The 20,476-nt window shown below is 37.8% G+C and overlaps 1 long non-coding RNA gene across 1 annotated transcript in view; it reads left to right on the top strand.

The window, feature by feature from the left end:
- The first annotated feature begins 320 nt into the window (after window positions 1-320).
- Window positions 321-20,476, top strand: part of LOC125397092 (uncharacterized) — a 55,581-nt gene continuing 35,425 nt past the window's right edge. The window contains exons 1-2 of the long non-coding RNA XR_007230986.3: window positions 321-381; window positions 19,473-19,659. This is a non-coding gene — a long non-coding RNA (uncharacterized LOC125397092). The remainder of the gene's footprint in view (window positions 382-19,472; window positions 19,660-20,476) is intronic.

Below are 20,476 nucleotides of genomic sequence, written 5' to 3'. Positions count from 1 at the left end.
GAGGACTTTGGAAAGATCAGCTATGGTGTTCTTATATATGGTAACAAACTTTAGTGGGTAGATAACTTGCCAACTGCAAGATGATAAAGTCTATGACAAGTTCTCACTTTAGTTTCCTAAGGCATTAATTTTATTTTAGAGTAATTCTCCTTAAAAACTATGAGAGCTCAGAGATAAAACTGATACATATGCATGTATTGATAATTTGGTCAAGATAATACCCTTGGAAGTCATAGTGCTAGAATGTCTTTTGTTTTTGCTGTTAATAGTTTTGATTCATGATGTCATGCTGGTTTCCAGGCTACCTTAGAATTCACAGAATTTTATGCCTCAGCCTTGAAGTGTTAGAATTATTGAAATACTTCATGAAGCTCATCTCAGGTACGTAAAATCTTACTACAACATTAAAATCTCTGTAGACATCTATCTTACATTACTCATATTAGAGTCTAATAAGAAAGTTATGCCAAAGGACACAGCCCTGGAGAACATGGAGAGGGTCTAACTCATTTTCACTTGTCTTTCAGTGAGCATCAAGAATCAGTTTACTAGAATGCTTTATGGTGTCTAGGTAACATTCATGACTTTCCCATAATCTTATCTCCCTCATCATCTGTAACTGACTCCAGTATTCACAATTCAGATTAAAGTCAGTTCCAAGTCTTTACTCTCTAAAACACAACAGAATATTTTGGTCCAATGTACTTCTCAAGATCCTTAAGAAGACACTTTATGTCTTACCAGTTGTGTTATACTTGTATTTAAATTAATTAACTTTGTAGAAAAAATAGGCAAAAATATTATTCCTTCTTCACACTTATATCCTTCAGTTTCATACATTACTGCTGTCATACTTTAGGGTGGGACATTAGCTAAACATGATAATCTCACATAAATAATTATTAAGTAAGATTTTAAAATTTACATTAGGATTTATATCTGGTGTTTTTTATCATTCTGTATGTGTCAACAAATACTTAACAGTATAAATGCAGATATCTTGCATGCTTTTCTACATATTAGTTAAATAAATTGTGAAATTTTCTGACTGGAAGATATTGCATATAATAGATATTAATTCTTCTTTAATATTCTGCTCTAGAATTTTCTGATAAAGCCAACTGGAAATTGATTTTAGGAGACCTAAAAACTACAATTTAAATTTCTGTCTGTCCTAGAAATATTCTCCTAAATATATTGGCCCCACATTGGGTGCCAACTGTTGCAAGGGGGCGGCTACTTGTTCATCCTGGCTGCCCAGAACCAAAATAACCTCACAGAATATATAGTAATGAAATCACTGCTTGGCCCATTAGCTCTAACTTCTTATTGGCTAACACTTATGTATTAATTTAACCCATTTCCATTAATCTGTATATCACCACGAGGTTGTGGCCTAATATCAAAGGTTCAGCATGTCTATCTCTGGCATCAGATACATGGTGTCTCTCTGACTCCACCTTTCTTTTCCCCAGCATTCAGTCCAGTGCTTTCTGCCAAGCTCTGCTTCACCCTGCCCTGCTCTGCTATAGGCTCAAAGCAGTTCTTTATTAATTAACGGTAATCACCTCATGCAAAGGGCAATCTCACATCACGGAGTACCTATTTATTTTCCCTTTCCCTTTTGACATTCTCCACCTACACTTACTGGCAGTATTTTTCTCCAGTTTTCCCTTTTCATAATGTCAAATAGTCATAATCAAATGTCATGAAACCTTGAAGACTAGCTTCCTTAACTTAGCAGTATTTAAGTTTCCTCTATTTCTACTCATACTGTCAAAGCTCATTAGTTTGTGAATGAATCAGATACACAGAATTAAAAAATACTTAATTGTATGGGTACACTAAGGGTTTTTTATTGGTTCAGCTGCTAAAGCATATGAAGAATAGTTTGGAGCAGATGGTGTGGCCTTCACTGCACAAGTCTGTTGCAACCACTGGGAAAGAACTTACTCCTGAAAATTGTCTTCTGATCTCCACATCATGTGTACAGAGACAAGCATGCACCAGCACACACATGCACACACAAAACAAACATACAAAAATTATTTAAGCTGCATATAGTTGAGTCAATCAAAAATCGTAATTTGTGCCCACAAAATGACTCAGCAGTCAAAAATTTATACTTTTCTTGAAGAGGAAATTGACTTTATCTCCCAAGATCCACATAGATTACCTGATAAGCCCTGACCTCTACATATAAGAACCCACAGGTATCTTATATACATATATACATATTTGCACATACACACACTTAAACAGAAATAAAATAAATCTCTGAAATATATAATTTGGTCTCATCTAAAACATCAACTTAGATAAATCTCCACCCAAGACAGGTAGAACTAAAGAACATAGCTTTCATTCAAAATTAACAGAAGACTAACAGCAGAATCATGTGTTTTTCCTGAATCAGGGGGAGAGCAGCTGCTGCAGTTAGTAAAAACTGCTAGATATTTAGAGATGAGAACAAGTTCATGATCACCTGTGAGCTGGGTGATTTAATGTCTGCTGATATCAGTTAGATCCATTTTTAAGAGGGAGCCTCACTTGAAGCCATAAGCCCATGGGAAAGCTTATGGTTCATTTTCTCTACTGATAATTCATGTGGCAGGGACTAGCTCCATGTGGGTGGTGCCACCCTTCAAGCAGTGGGCCAACAATCATGACAAGCAAGCCAGTAAGCAGCCTCCTTCGGGGTCTCTGCATCAGTTTCTACCCCCAGGATCCTGCCCCAATATCCCTGGAAACAAATTTTTCCTACCCAAAATGATTTAGGTGTTGGTGGTATATCATAGTGGTAAAAACACAAATTAATACATCTGACAAAGCAAGAAGACATGTGGATACTATTTGGATTTGTAAAATTTTAGCTAAGTTTAAAAAATTCTTAAATATTGTCTATAACTAGTTAAAAAATATGCATACAAGACCTCAGGGCCATGAACAGAAGGTACTTCAATCACAAGAACAAATTCCTCTTTACAAAAAGGCTGGAGATACTGGCTTCAGTGTTTCACTCCTAACAAAACAATGACATTAAGGCGAAATGTATATTTAAATCCAATTTCCCTGTGCTGATCCAGTAAAAATGACATTTCAACCAATCTGTGAATTACGTGAGTATGTGGATTCATTCTGTGAATATAGAACTTTATTTATAAGTACCCCACACTGACACATCTTCAGCAATATCAGTCCATGAATGGATAGAACACAGGTGACAACAATATCATATTCTCATAACGGAAAGTATCAAATCACTGATACCTTCCACAGGGTGAAATGTGGACTAAGCTGGAAGTCATTCTAAGCAGGTTCTATAAGGAACAAAGGCTATGTATTAAATCCTCTCACATATTATTTTCTAAATAAAATAAAATCATAAAAATGAAGAGGAGATAATTGTTTCCCAAAGATTTGGCATGGCTAGTTTTATAATATTGAGGCAAATGAATGAGTTTCTAAAATGATAAAACCAGTGTATATTTTAATAGTAGATTGCTTTTGAGACATTCTCTTCTACCCCCAAAATTAGACTCAAACTGGTTCTGTGTCCAAGGCTGGTTTTAATTTTGATCCTCCTGACTCCACGTTTCAAATGCCAAGATTATGGGTATGCTAACAGGTTAGCATTTTGTGCTTAGTTTTGCACAAATGTCTGTCAAAACCATAAAAATAAGAAGAAAATCTCAGATGGCTGAGTTTTCTCAAGCTTAAAAACACCTAAGATGGCAAAGCCATGGAGGCACATGCCTTTAATGTCTACAATCAGGAAGCAGAGGCAAGAGAGTCTCTGTGAGTTCAAAGGCAGACTGGTCTACACAGCCAGTTCTAGGACAGCCAGTGCTACACAGAGATACCATGTCTAGAAAAACGCAACAAACAAAAATAAATTAACAGTTTTTATTGGCTTGAGATATGTGAGTTCTGTGATGTGGGATTCCCATCCATATGCTGTGACTATGTTTTGTTGCCATTGGTTAGTAAAGATGCTGGTTTGGCCTATGACAGGGCTGAATGGAGCTAGGTGGGAGGATTAAGCTGAATGAGAGGATTGGGAAGATAGACTCACGCAGATGCCATGTAGCTGCTGAAGGAGAAACATGCTTGAAATTTAAAGGTGAGCCACAGCCATGTAGTGATACATAGATTAATAGAAATTGATTAATTTAAGATATAAGAGCTAGCTAGAAATATGACTAACAATGTTGCAATTAACATAGTTTCTGTGTGGTTATTCAGTCTGGACAGCCAGGAAATGAAGATGTAGTCTCTATTTACAGTTCTGCAAATCAGTTTTAGTTTGTGAGGTCAACTAAGTCTGAAAGTTACAATTCTTATTGTAACTTTGGTGTTCCTTCTTGAAAATTGAGGTGTAGATGGTTCAATTCAATGCAGTAAACATAGATTGGGTGAGAATGTAGTTTTGGACTACATGTTTAATTTTCAGAAATTCTAAAATCATTAAAAGCAAAATATAAAATATTCTAAATATATCAGTTAAAATTCCTCATAACTAAAGAAAAAGGTCTATGCTAATTATTATTCAACCCATTAATTTTTAGGAGAAAATAACTTTAAAATGCAGAAGTATCTTATGATCATGTCTTTTAAAGATACTTTTCATTGAAAAAAATATATGACATTCAAGCCCAAAGGACTGTGCATGCACATATGGCGTGTTCGTGACTAGTTTGCATTTTTATTAACTGGGTTGACATCAACTGTATCTGTGCTATGAGATTAAATTTTTTATGAATTACAAATCCCACAAGTGCTCCTGATCCCTTAAGTATTAAGTACACATATTGTCTATAATTTCCACTTGATAATTTCATAAAGGTAACACAAATGAGGAAAAATAAATATTACAATAATGAGTAGTGCATGTTGTTGCCTTTTGTATGCCTCAAGGAAGCATAGTGCACCTGAAATCACAGATTTCATGAAAGGAGCAATTGCTTTTCACCTCAGTGACTAACTAACTTGGCAGACTCTTCTAGAAACATTTGGTGAAACCAGCAGCTTGTCAATTGCCTTGAGGGCTGTCATATGCCTTGGTAGTTGTTGAATTAATGGCCCCCTCAGTTCTTCTGACCTCAAATACTTTCTGGGGATGATAATGCTAAATAAGTACATGGATGAAGATAAAATGAAATCAAAGTCACTTCAGATTTCAGTTATCTCATGTAATTAATTGCCATCTTCTATGTAATATGATCAGCAAGTCACAGAGTCGAGTAACTGAAAATGAACAGTTCATCATGCTGTTTAACTTAATCAGAAGATTTCTTCTGCTTGCTCATTTATTGAGCCCTCTATACAGAAGGGAGGCACATAATGGGCCCAGAGCTTACATGAAGAACAAGCCACAGAATATGTTCTTTAGGACTTAAAGTTTAACAAGCAGGACAGATACATGACAAAATTGTACATTTTCACCCAGTGGCTTTACAGTTGTGTGTATATGAGATCATGGAACAATTACATCTTCCTCAAGGCATCACTGGAAAAAATTCAGAGGTATTGAATGTAATTGTTCTAATTTATGTGGAGCAATTATAAGTGGTCCATATAGACAAAGAAAAAATCAGGTCATTCTAATCAATAAATTACCTTGTATAAAAACACAAATGTGGGAAGGGAGCTAGTATGCCGGGAATATGCTGAGATCTAAGTAGAGTCAGAAGTACACATTAATAAGATACAAGATAGAGAAATAATGAGTGAGTGTGGCTAAGGTTGGCATGATGCAGGTGTGGATTATTTTGCTATCGTATAATGCTTTAAACCAGACAATGTACAAAATTGACAAACATATGACAATAATGTGAAGCATGGAGGCTCATCTGTGCATGTTCATCACTTGGAAGGCTAATTACAAAGAGGTTGACCTTAGGCTGATTTTTCTCCATCTTCTCTCCAAAACATTCATTAGACTTTGTAGAATACTCTGAACAAATTCCCTACAAATTGGGTCCCTGCATACTATCATCTTTTATATTTACTGTTTAGATAGTTGCACAGTATTCTACTGTCTTATGTGGTATTATACTGTGATTTTTTTTTTAGTAACACGTTTCTTTTATCTAATGTGTATTAGTCAGAATAGGCTAAGCTATGGAATAGAAATATATGAGCCCTAAAATTTTAGCAATTTAACACAGAAATAACATGCTATAATAGGTAGTTTGATAATATTGGAAAATTTTCTTTTATTTCAACCTATGATCAGAAGCTTGTAACTGTTAAGGCCATAATGCTGGAGAGCAGTGTTTGAGTAAATTCACAGGGAGTACTGATGGGCTAGGTCTATGTCATATTCTATCATTATCATTGTCAGAAACTTAGATAATAAGCCTAATGTTTAGAAGGTTTGGTTACTGGGTTTATTAAATGCAAGATCACTTTTTTTTATTGCCTGAAAGAGTTTTTTTTCTGTTTTTTTTTATTAAATTATAAAAGTTTCCATTTCAGCCCCTCCTCCCAACACCCTCCTACTCCCCCCACTCCCTCTCCTCCTCCCTCTCCATCCCCTAGAGCAGTCAGGGTTTCCTGCCCTGTGGGAAGTTCAAGTTCCTCCCCCCTCCCTCCAGGTCCAGGGAAGGTGAGAGTCCAAACAGACTGGAGCGCCAAAATCCAGTATATGCAGAGGAAGCAAGTCCCAGTGTCATTGTCAATGGCTTTTCAAAAAGGCTCCGGGCCAGCCACATTCAGAGAATCTGGTTGGATCACATCCTCGTTCAGTCCCAGTCCAACAGGCCTTGGTGAACTCTCATTATATCAGTCCCCATGTATCAGTGGGTGCTCGCATCCCTCGCAGTCCTGATTACTTTTTTTATTTTCTTCATCCTTCTGTTCCTCATTTGGACTGTGGAGTGCTCAGTTCGGTGTTCCAATATGGGTCTCCATCTGTATCGCCATCCAACGTCGGAGTAAGGTTTCCTGTGCCCTTGCCTTCTTTGCTCACGATCTCTTTCCTTCTGCCTCTCATTTGGACCTAGGGAGCTAGGTCCAGTGTTCCAACGTGGTTCTCCGCCTCCATCTCCATCCATCGCCAGATGAGGGTTCTATGGTGACATGCAAAATATTCATCAGTATGGTTGTGGGCCAAGGCCGGTTCAGGCACCCTCTCCTCTGTCCAGAGAACCATCTGGGGATCTCTCCTTGGACCGGGGATCCCATTTATAATCAAGTCTCTTGTAAACCCTAAAATGATTCCCTTAGTTGAGGTATATACTTGCCTGATCCCATATCCATCCTTCCTCCCTCCCCCCCATCCCAGTCCCCCGATCTTTCCCCAAACCTCCCCTACTCCCTTCTCTCTAACCCTCTCCCTTTCCGACAACCCTCCCACCCCGCCATGCACCCGAGGTTACCTGGGACTCTTGTCTATTTCCTACCTCCTGGCGGATAGCTAAATAATCTTCATCAGGTTCATCTTCTTATTTAGCTTCTCTAGGATCACGAATAATAGGCTCAAAGACCTTTAATTATGGTTAGAATCCACTTATGAGTGAATACATACCGTGTTCCTCTTTTTGGGTCTGGCTTACCTCACTCAGTAAAGCGTTTTCTATTTCCATCCATTTGCATGCAAAATTCAAGATGTCATTGTTTTTTACCGCTGAGTAAAACTCTAATGTGTATATGTTCCATACCTTTTTTAACCATTCTTTTATTGAGGGGCACCTAGGCTGTTTCCAGTTTCTAGCTATTATAAATAGTGCTGCTATGAACATAGTAGAACAAATGCTTTTGTAGTATGTTCGGGAATCTCTAGGGTATATTCCCAAGAGTGGAATTGCTGGGTCCTGAGGGAGGTTGACTCCCAGTTTCCTGAGAAACCGCCACACTGATTTCCACAGTGGCTGCACGAGTTTGCATTCCCACCAACAATGGATGAGTGTTCCCCTCATTCGACATCCTCTCCAGCATAGGCTATCATTGGTGTTTTTGAGTTTGGCTATTCTGACAGGTGTAAGATGATATCTCAAAGTTGTTTTGATTTGCATTTCCCTGATCGCTAAGGAGGTTGAGCATGACCTTAAGTGCCTTTTAGCCATTCGAAGTTCATCTGTTGTGAATTCTCTGTTAAGTTCAGTACCCCATGTTTTAATTGGGTTAATTAGAGTTTTAGTGTCTAGTTTCTTGAGTTCTTTGTATATTTTGGAGATCAGACCTTTATCTGTTGAAGGGTTTGTGAAGATCTTTTCCCAGTCAGAAGGTAGCCTAAATTTTGTCTTACTGACAGTGTCCTTTGCTTTACAAAAGCTTCTCAGTTTCAGTAGGTCCCATTTATTTATTGTTTCTCTTATTGTCTGCGCTCCTGGGGTTCTGCTTAGGAAGTGGTCTCCTGTGCCTATATCTTGTAGACTACTTCCCACTTTCTTTTCTATTAGGTTCAAAGTGGTCGGATTAATGTTGATGTCTTTTATCCATTTGGACCTGAGTTTTGTGCATGGTGATAGATATGGATCTATTTTCATTCTTCTACAGGTTGACATCCAGTTATGCCAGCACCATTTGCTAAAGATGCTATCTTTCTTCCATTGTATAGCTTTAGCTCCCTTGTCAAAAATCAGGTGTTCATAAGTTTGTGGGTTTAATACCCGGGTCTTCTATTCGATTCCATAGGTCGACTTCTCTGTTGTTATGCCAATACCAAGCTGTTTTCAATACTGTTGCTCTGTAATAGAGTTTGAAGTCAGGGATGGTAATGCCTCCAGAGGTTCCTTTATTGTATAAGACTGTTTTGGTTATCCTGGGTTTTTTGTTTTGCCATATAAACTTGATTATTGTTCTCTCAAGGTCTGTGAAGAAGTTTGATGGGATTTTGATGGGAATTGCATTGAATCTATAGATTGCTTTTGGTAGAATTGCCATTTTTACTATGTTGATTCTCCCAATCCAAGAGCAGGGGAGGTCTTTCCATTTTCTGGTATCCTCCTCAATTTCTTTCTTCAAGGACTTAAAGTTCTTGTCAAATAGGTCTTTCACTTCCTTGGTTAGAGTTACCCCAAGATATTTTATGCTATTTGTGGCTATCATGAAAGGTGATGTTTCTCTGATTTCCCTCTCTGCTTCTTTGTCCTTTGTGTATAGGAGAGCAACCGATTTTTTGGAGTTGATCTTGTATCCTGCCACATTACTAAAGGTGTTTATCAACTGTAGGAGTTCTTTGGTAGAGTTTTTGGGGTCGCTGATGTACACTATCATATCGTCTGCAAATAACGAAAGTTTAACTTCATCTTTTCCAATTCGAATCCCCTTGATCCCCTTATGTTGTCTTATTGCTATTGCTAGAACTTCAAGCACTATATTGAAGAGGAATGGTGAGAGTGGACAGCCTTGTCGTGTTCCTGATTTTAGTGGAAAGGCTTTGAGTTTCTCTCCATTCAAATTGATGTTAGCTGACGGCTTGCTGTATATTGTTTTTATTATATTTATGTATGATACTTGTATCCCTAGTCTCTCCAACACCTTTATCATAAATGGGTGTTGAATTTTGTCAAATGCTTTTTCAGCATCCAATGCAATGATCATATGGTTTTTATCTTTCAGTTTATTTATATGATGGATTACATTGATAGATTTGCATATGTTGAACCAACCCTGCATCTCTGGGATGAAGCCAACTTGGTCATAATGGATAATTTTTCTAATGTATTCTTGGATTCGGTTTGCCAGTATTTTATTGAGTATTTTTGCGTCAATGTTCATGAGTGATATTGGTCTGTAATTCTCTTTCCTGGTTGTGTCTTTGTGTGGTTTTGGTATCAGGGTAACTGTAGCTTCATAAAAAGAGTTTGGCAGTGATTCTTCTGCTTCTATATTGTGAAATACATTAAGGAGTATAGGTATTAGCTCTTCCTGGAAGTTCCGGTAGAATTCTGCATTGAAACCATCTGGTCCTGGGCTTTTTTTGGTAGGGAGATTTTTAATAACAGCTTCTAATTCTTCACGACTGACAGGTCTATTTAGATTGCTCACCTGTTCTTTGTTCAACTTTGGTATATGGTACTTATCTAAAAAAATGTCCATTTCCTTTACATTTTCCAACTTTGTGGCATATAAATTTTCATAGTAAGATCTAATGATTCTCTGGATTTTCTCTGTGTCTGTGGTTATGTCCCCCTTTTCATTTCTGATCTTATTAATTTGCATGTTCTCTCTCTGCCGTTTGATTAATTTGGATAGGGGTTTGTCGATCTTGTTGATTTTCTCCAAGAACCAGCTTTTTGATTCATTGATTCTTTGGATTGTTTTCTGTGTTTCTATTTTGTTGATTTCAGCCCTCAGTTTGATTATTTCCTGTCTTCTACTCCTCCTGGGTGAATCAGCTTCTTTTTTTTTGAGAGCTTTCAAGTGTGCTGTTAAGTCTCCAATGTGTGCTTTCTCCGTTTTCTTTAATTGGGCACTTAGTGCTATGAACTTTCCTCTTAGCATTGCTTTCATAGAGTCCCATAGGTTTGAGTATGTTGTGTCTTTATTTTCATTAAATTCAAGGAAGACTTTGATTTCTTTATTTCTTCCTTGACCCAGGGGTGATTCAGTAGTTGACTGTTCAACTTCCATGAATTTGTTGGCTTCCTGGGGGTAGCACTGTTCTTGAATTCTAACTTTAATCCATGGTGGTCTGACAAGACACAGGTAGTTACTAATATTTTTTTGTATCTGTGGAAGTTTGCTTTGTTACCCAGTATGTGGTCAATTTTTGAGAAGGTTCCATGAGCTGCAGAGAAGAAGGTATATTCTTTCCTATTTGGGTGGAATGTTCTATAGATGTCTGTTAAGTCCATTTGATTCAATACCTCCAATAATTCTCTTATTTCTCTGTTTGGTTTCTGTCTTATTGACCTGTCCATTGGTGAGAGAGGAGTGTTGAAGTCTCCTACTATTAGTGTGTGTGGTTTGATGACTGCCTTGAGTTCTAGAAGTGTTTCTTTTACATAAGTAGGAGGCTTTATATTAGGGGCATAGATATTCAGGATTGAGATTTCCTCCTGATGAATTGTTCCTGTTATGAGTATAAAATGTCCATCTCCATCTCTTCTGATTGATTTTAGTTTGAAGTCAATTTTGTTGGAGATTAGAATGGCCACGCCTGCTTGTTTCTTAGGTCCATTTGCTTGAAAAACCTTTTCCCAACCCTTTACTCTGAGTACATGTCTGTCTTTGTGGTTGAGGTGTGTTTCTTGTAAACAGCAGAATGTTGGATCCTGTTTTCGTATCCAGTCTCTTAGTCTGTGCCTTTTTATAGGTGAATTGAGTCCATTAATATTAAGTGATATTAATGACCAGTGGTTGTTGACTCCGGTTATTATTACTTTTTGTTTGTTTGATTAATAGAGTTTGTATGTGTCCCTTCTTTGAATTAAGCTCGTGAAGGGTCGCTAGATGTCTGAGTTATTGTAAGCAGTGCTGGCAATGTTGGACTCCTTGGGTTGCTATTTTCCTTCTATTACTTTCTGTAAGGCTGGGTTTGTGGCTGCGAATTGTTTAAATTTGTTCTTATCCTGGAATATTTTTATTTCTCCATTGATAGTGAATGATAGCTTGGCTGGGTATATTAGTCTGAGCTTGCATCCATGGTCTCTTAGTTTCTGCAGTACCTCTATCCAGGACCTTCTGGCTTTCATGGTTTCCATAGAGAAGTCCGGTGTAATTCTGATAGGTTTACCTTTATAAGTTACTTGCCCTTTTTCCTTTGCAGATCTTAATATTCTTTCTTTAATCTGTATGTTTTGTGTTTTGATTATTATATGGCGAGGGGATGTTTTTTTTTTTTTGATCAAGCCTATTCGATGTTCTGTATGCTTCTTGAACCTTCATAGGGATATCATTCTTTAGATTGGGAAAGTTTTCTTCTATAATTTTGTTGAATATATTTTCTGGTCCTTTGATCTGCAGTTCTTCTCCTTCTTCAATCCCTATTATTCTTAGATTTGGTTTTTTTATTGTGTCCCAGATTTCTTGAATGTTTTGTGATGAGAATTTGTTGGATTTGCTGTTTTCTTTGATCAGAGCATTTATTTTCTCTATGGTATCTTCAGACTCTGAGATTCGTTCTTCCATCTCTTGTATCCTGTTGGTTATGCTTGATTCTGTGGTCTCTGTTCATTTACCTAGATTTTCCATATCCAGCCGGCCCTCGTTTTGTGTTTTCCTCATTGCCTCCATTTCAGTTTTCAATTCTTGAACTGTTTCCATTACCTGTTTGATTGTTTTTTCTTGGTTCCCCAGTATATCATTCATGGATTTACTCATTTCTTCGATGTTTTTTTTTTTTATATTTTTCATCCATTTCTTTACTCATTTCTTCAATCTTTTTGTTATACTTCTCATCCAGTTCTTTAAGGGAGTTATTCATATCCTGTTTAAGGGACTCTATTGCTTTCATAAGGGCATTTTTCCCCGCTTCTTCTGAATTAAGAGGTTCAAGTCCTTCTATTGTAGGGTCATTGGGTTCTGGTGTTTTCATGTTGCTTTTTAGATTGTTGGAGGAGTTCTTGCCTTGGCGTCTGCCCATCTCTTCCTTCAAATGCTCTCTACTGGATCTTCTAGTACCAGGTCAGGTTCCCTTGTTGGGCAGGGAATTCCTGACAGAAGGCCTACCTTTCCTCAGGCAGTCTATTGAAACACAGGCACTCCCTACTACCGGGTTGCACTCACAACCCAGGCCCAGCGAGCACGGGAGTTGCTCTGGGGAGATCTTGTGGCCCCAGAGGGAAGGGGGGAAGAGAGGAAGGTGTACCTGGATAAAGGCCGGGAAGGGATTCAGGAGAGCTCTGCAGGGAGTAGTCGTCTCTGCCTGGTGACCAGATTGTCGAGGGGGGCGGGGAAAGGCTGAATTCCTCCTAGGGGAAGCCCTCTGGCCAGGAGAAAACTCACCCCTCCTCCAATGGGAGTCTGCTAGAAGTTCACTCTCTCCTGGATAAAGGCTGGGATGGGATTCAGGAGAGCTCAGCAGGGAGGAGTTGCCTCTGCCTGGTGACCAGATTGTCGAGGGGGGTGGGGAAAGGCTGAATTCCTCTTAGCAGAAGCCCTCTGGCCAGGAGAAAACTCACCCCTCCTCCAATGGGAGTCTGCTAGAAGTTCACTCTCTCCTGGATAAAGGCTGGGATGGGATTCAGGGCAAGATCACTTTATAAAGAACACTTTATAAAGAACTCATAACTTTATTTCAAAATTTCTTTTTCCATATTGTGTTTTTGGTGATAACATTGTGAATGTTTATATATCACAAAATTCTGTAAACTATTCTTCAGTTCCTTGTTCAGCCTATTATTCAACAATTGATAAAATATTGGAAGATAAATATCTATACTTAATGGATGCCTTGTCCTTTGGAGGGCATTGAGTTCATTAAATGAAAACTCTAGTCAAATAAACACTGTATTCAGAGAATAAAATACAAAACATTTATTGGGTCAAAGGCAGCCAGAGAATTCTTCTGTCTCCCACTCATATAGACTCTCTAAGGAACCAATATCATTCAATAGCTACTGGCTTGAAGTACACACTTAATTTTACAGAAAACAATCAAATTCCATAGGAGTCATCCAAAATATCTGAATCTAGATATGTAAATTTTGAGCCCATTCTATCAGAAAAAGTTTCTGGATGATACAATGTGACCCAGAAGTGATAATTTTTTATTCTTATACTTTAATAGTTACTTTGTTTCATATGATTCCATGTAGTCAGAAGCTGCTTGTTCATTTCCTGGTTGCCCAGACCCAAAATAATCACAGAAATTGTATTAATTAAAACACTGCTTGGTCTATTAGTGTAGCCATATTACAGGCTAACTCATTTTTTTTAAAAAAAGATTTTATTTATTTATTATGTATACAGTGTTCTGCCTCTATGTATGCCTGAAGGCCAGAAGAGCACAACAGATCTCATTGCAGATGGTTGTGATCCATCATATGGTTGCTTGGAATTTAACTCAGGACCTCTGGAAGAGCAGCCAGTGCTCTTAACCGCTGAGCCATCTCTCCAGCTCCCCAGGCTAACTCTTATATCTTAAATTAATCCATGTCTATTATTTCATATTTTACCATGAGACCCATGGTTTACTGGTATAGGTGCGCAGCTCTCATCTTTCTTCTCTGGCAGCTACATAGTGTATTACTGGCCCTGGCTTCTGTCTATATGTATCTTTTTCAGCCTGTCTATATTCTACTAAACTTTAAATTAAATGGAGAGAAACTCAATGGCATCCCACTAAAATCAGGAACAAGACAAGACTGTCCACTCTCTCCATACCTCTTCAATATAGTATTTGAAGTTCTAGCAATAGCAATAAGACAGCATAAGGAGATCAAGGAGATTCGAATTGGAAAAAAAGAAGTCAAACTTTCATTATTTGCAGATGACATGATAGTGTACATAAGCCACCCCAAAAACTCTACCAAAGAACTCTTACAGCTGATAAACATGTTTAGCAATGTGGCAGGATACAAGATCAACTCCAGAAATTCAATTGCCCTCCAATACACAAAGAACAAAGAAGCAGAGAGGGAAATCAGAGAAACATCACCTTTCACAATAGCCACAAATTGTATAAAGTATCTTGGGGTAACTCTAACCAAGGAAGTGAAAGACCTATTTGACAAGAACTTTAAGTCTTTGAAGAAAGAAATTGAAGAGGATACCAGAAAATGGAAAGATCTCCCTTGTTCTTGGATTGGGAGGATCAATATAATAAAAATGGCAATTCTACCAAAAACAGTCTATAGATTCAATGTAATCCCCATCAAAATCCCAACAAAATTCTTCACAAACCTTGAGAGAACAATAATCAACTTCATATGGAAAAACAAAAAACCCAGGATAGCCAAAACAATCCTATACAATAAAAGTACTTCCAGAGGCATTACCATCCCTGACTTCAAACTCTATTACAGAACTACAGTAATGAAAACAGCTTGATACTGGCACAAAACCAGGGATGTTTACCAATGTAATCGAATCGAAGACCCAGATATTAATCCACAAACCTATGAGCACCTGATTTTTGACAAAGGAGCTAAAAGTATACAATGAAAGAACGAAATCATCTTCCACAAATGGTGCTGGTATAACTGGATGTCAATCTGTAGAAGAATGAAAATAGATTCATATCTATCACCATGCACAAAACTCAAATTCAAAAGGATCAAAGACCTCAATATAAATCTGACCACACTGACCCTGATGGAAGAGAAAGTGGGAAGTAGTTTATAACACATGGGCACAGGAGACCACCTCCTACGTAGAACCCCAGTAGCACAGACAACAAGAACAACAGTGAATAAATGGTACCTCCTGAAACTGAGAAGCTTCTGTAAAGCAAAGGACATTGTCATTAAGACAAAAAAGCATCCTACTGAATGGGAGCAGATCTTCACCAACCCCGCATCAGACAAAGGTTTGATCTCCAAAATATATAAAGAACTCAAGAAACTAGACCTTAAAATGCTAATTAGCCCAATTAAAAAATGGGACACTGAACTGAACAGAAAATTCTCAACAGAAGTTCGAATGGCCAAAAGACACTTAACGTCATGCTCAACCTCCTTAGCGATCAGGGAAATGCAAATCAAAACAACTCTGTGATACCATCTTACACCTATCAGAATGATTAAAATCAAAAACACCAATGACAGCTTATGCTGAAGAAGATGTGGAGTAAGGAGAACACTCATCTATTATTGGTGGGAATGCAAACTTGACCAACCACTTTGGAAATTACTATGGCAGTTTCTCAGGAAACTGGGAATCAACCTACCTCAGGACCCAGAAATTCCCCTCTTGGGAATATACCCAAGAGATACCCAATCATACTACAAAAGCATTTGTTCAACTATGTTCATAGTAGCACTATTTGTAATAGCCAGAACCTGGAAACAACCTAGGTGCCCCTCAATAAAAGAATGGATAAAGAAGGTGTGGCACATATACACTTTAGAGTTCTACTCAGCAGTAAAAACCAATGACACCTTGAATTTTGCATGCAAATAGATGGAAATAGAAAACGCTTTACTATATGAGGTAACCCAGACCCAAAAAGAAGAATATGGTATGTACGCACTCATAAGTGGATTCTAGCCATAAATAAAGACCTTGAGCCTATAATTTGGGATCCTAGAGAAGCTAAATAAGAAGGTAAATCTAAAGAAAAACATATAGTTATTCTCTTGGATATTGGAAGTTGACAAAATTGCCAGGCAGGGGTTGGGAACATGGGGGTGGGGGTGTGGTGGGGATAAGGGGATATGAGGGGAGAGAAAAGAGAAGAGGAGGATGGGAAGAGCTTGAGGGAATGGGATGTTTGGGATGAAGGTGGGGTGGATGTGGGAGCAGGGAAGTATATATCTCAATTAAGGGAGCCATTTTAGGGTTGGCAAGGGAATTGACTCTAGAAGGGCTCCCAGGTGTCCAAGGAGATGTCCCCAGCTTGTTCCCTGAGCAGCAGAGGAAAGGGTACCTGAACTGACCTTGTCCTATAGCCACACTGATGAATATCTTGCATATTATCATAGAACCTTCATCTGGTGATGGATGGAGATAGAGACAGAGACCCACATTAGATCACTGGATTGAGCTCCGAAGGTCCTAATGAATAGCAGAAGGAGGGAGAACATGAGCAGGGAAGTCAGGACCATGAGGGGTGTGTTCACCCACTGAGACGGTGGGACAGATCTAATGGGAGCTTGCCATGGCCAGTTGGAATAGGACTGATGGAGCATGTGATCAAACCAGACTCTCTGAATGTGACAGATGGTGGAGGCTGACTCAGAAGCCAAGGACAGTGGCGCTGGGCTTTGATTCTACTGCATGGACTGGCTTTGTAAGAGCTTTGTCTGTTTTGATGTTCACCTTCCTGGACCTGGGGGGATCAGGGAGGACCTTGGACTTCCTATAGGGTAGGGAACTCTGATTGCTCTTTGGCCTGGAGAAGGAGGTGGAGGGAGAGTGGGGGGAAGGGAGAGAAGTGGGAGGAGAGGAAGACGTGAAAAATTTTAATTAAAAAATAAAAATAAAGAAAATTGAAAAAAAACAATTCTATATAAAATGCAGAGTTTATGCTAGTCTCATGGTACTAAGGAATTTTAAGAGCCTTTCAATATAGTTATTGTTTGGTAATATGCAGAAAGAGTTGTCTTACATATTGAAACTGCTGAACTCATACCAGATGATACAAAATTGACTTCATTGTTCATCAGGTTCAATACATAATCAGGATAAGGCTTTGCCCCATATACATAACACATATCCAGTTCCATATGGATCTGCAAGGTCCTCTAATTCAAGGTTGTGCAGAAATTAACAAATTATTGATTGGAAGTTTCCTGAAGGCCTCAGAATTTCATAAGAAACATCACGTTGGTAGCAAGGGTTTAAAGAAAGAGTTCTCTATTACATGGCAACAAGGGAAGAAGATTATAAAGAGATATCCTACTTGTTCTTTCTATAACCAAATACCATTACCTGCAGGGAGCAACCCAGAGGGTACTCAAAGGAATGAAATCTGGCAGTTGGATGTGTTCTATTTTACAAAATTTGGAAAATTAAAATATTTACACTACACCATTGATACTTTAGGCTTTCAATGGGCAACTACTTTGAGCTTAAAGAAGGCTGATTCAGTAATCACATGTTTATTAGAAGTTATGACCATCATGGGTATACTTGTACAAATGCAGACAAACAGTGTTCCAGCATATGTATCTAAGAAAATGAACCATTTTTTTTGCTTATTATAATATAAAGCATATTACAGGTTTACCAAATAATCCTACAAGTCAGGCCATTATAGAAAGATCAAATATAACTATAAAGAATATGCTAAACAAACAGAAAGGGATGGAAAATACCCCAAGAAATAGGTTGTATAATGTTTTATTAACCTTGATTTTTTTAACGCTAATGAGAAAGGAACAATAGCAGCAAACAGACATTGGATAATAGAAAAAACTTCTGAATTAAATCAGCTGGTATATTTAAAGGATGTGTTGACCACATGATGGAAAGCAGGAGATGTGCTATGTTGGGGAAGGGGTTTTGCTCTTGTTTCTACAGGAGATTAAGCTATGGATACCATCAAATTTAATAAAGATTTTGTTTGAAAGAGAGAAATCTCTTGAGACAGAGAAATGTGAACTCATCCAAAGAAGTTACAATCATACAGGTGGTAAGAAAGCCTTATAAGAGCAGGGGCAGGGTCCTTTCATTTTCTCTGCACATCTTCAAAGTGTCAAGGGACCTTGAACATCTATATGCCCAAAGATGAAAAAATAACTATCCAGAAAAAAATCACCAAGCAAAGAGAAATCTGACTTATGAGTATAGAATGAATACTTATGCTGTATCATCTGCACAGTAAAATTTGATATCTGGACATGTATACATCTCTACTTAAAAATCAGAGCTGGCTTTTGTTGAAAGGAGGGAGCTAGTTAGTTCCCAGCGCTTAATCCTGAAATAATCACACAGAAACTATAATATTTAAATTAAAATCACTACTTGCCCATTAGCTCTAGCTTCTTATTGGCTAACTCTTACGTCTTAATTTAGCCCATCTCCATTAATCTGTGCATCACTCCAAGGTCATGGCCTACCAGTAAAGTTTCAGCATGTTTGTCTCTGGCAGGGGTTCCATGGCTTCTCTCTGATTCTGCCTTCCTTCTCCCAGGATTCAGTTTAACTTTTCCTGCCTATCTCAGTGCTACCTGCTACAGGTCCAAAGCCATCCTTTGTTAAGCAATGGTATTCACAGCATACAGAAGGAAATCCCACTTCACCTCCCCTTTTCTGTTTAAATAAAAAGAAAGGTTTTAACTTTAACATAGTTAAATTACATATAGCAAGACAGATATCAATAATTACAGAGAGACATTTCATTGTACAGACTGCTAAGCAAAACCAACATATATGTCTTAAAGGTTTCTTGAATTCAAAATTTGAGTATAAGAATATGTTGCTTTGGAAAAGAGGTTCTTCTTTTGTTTTTACAGAGAATGAGAACCTGTTGATGCTTCCATATTTTATAGACTATGATTCCCCAAGAGGTCACCATGAACACTCCAAAAATTATTTCACCTAATAAACATCAAGAAGAAGTTTGGAGAAGTATTTCACCCATATTCCCAAATATTGTTTATAAATGATGGTTTATACTTAAAGGGGAATACTCTATAGAGATCTTGGTTTAGATCTTGGTTTATTGATACAAATTTAAGGTCGATTTTGTTATATGTATATTTCTGCTCTGCTCTCGATTAAGGTGTTGTGATTGTGAAATTCATTTAATAATGTATAATTAAGAAACAGGTAAATAGATAATTGTCTGTAATAGTCAAGCTTGTAGTCATGTTAGTATGATTGGATGTAAAGAGATGTATTTCAGATGGATAGGAATTTTTCAAATCTTTCAGAGACCTTCAGAATATGACATTTAAAATGTTTTAATAACTTAGGACATTTCAAGACAATGAGACTCATATGCTCCTGGAAGCACCAGTCTACTTCAAGAGGAATATGGACATTGAAGAGGCTCTTGATGAGTTGGTTAGCCTTTTGGTTAAGAAACTGTTCTTGCCTGGACTGCTTGATGAACTAAACATGCAGGACCCACGGAGAAATGACCGCTAAACTTGCTTAAAGGTGAGATGGTCCTTTGGGGTACCTCCTTCATGAAAGAGTCTCCTGGAAATTCTACAGGACACAGAAGAAAGTTCCAATATAGGTGGAACTGTCTTTGAAATTTTTTGCTTCATAAAAAAGTCTGCCAGATACTATGGACAGTAAGCTGAAGAAGGGTACCCCAATGGTACAGAACTTTGGGTAACTGTCCAGGCAGCAAGATGTCTCTGTCATTTCTAGTGTTTTGGAAGTTGCTTACAATGCATTTCCTGTTTACTTAGGTAATATTATATTCTTCTGTGGTTTTTGATGGTGTTGAAGAATTTATAGTTATAGTTTTCCTTAGTTATGATAAAAATATTATAACTGTAATTCTTGTTTGATATATGTTTTGTTATATGTAATTTTACTATGTTAAAGTTAAAACCTTCTTATTTATTTAAACAGAAAAGGAGAGGTCATGTGGGATTTCCCTCTGTATACTTTGATTACCATTAATGAATAAAGAACTGCTTTGAGCCTATAACAGAGCTGTAGGGGAATAGAGGTAGGTGGGGAAAACTAAACAGAATGCTGGTGGAAAGAATGAGGAGTCATGGAGAAGCCATGTAGCCCTGCCAGAGACAGATGCTAGAATTTTAGCTGGTAAGTTCCAGCCATGTGATGAGGAAAACTAAACAGAATGCTGGTGGAAAGAATGAGGAGTCAGGGAGAAGCCATGTAGCCCTGCCAGAGACAGATGCTAGAATTTTAGCTGGTAAGTTCCAGCCATGTGATGATACACAGATTAATAGAGAAGTGTTAGCTTAGGATATGAGTTAACCAGAAATACTCTTAG

This window comes from Myodes glareolus, chromosome 4, assembly GCF_982192425.1.
Source record: "Myodes glareolus chromosome 4, mMyoGla1.1, whole genome shotgun sequence".
NCBI lineage: Eukaryota > Metazoa > Chordata > Mammalia > Rodentia > Cricetidae > Myodes > Myodes glareolus.
This window is presented reverse-complemented; position numbering and strand designations above follow the sequence as displayed.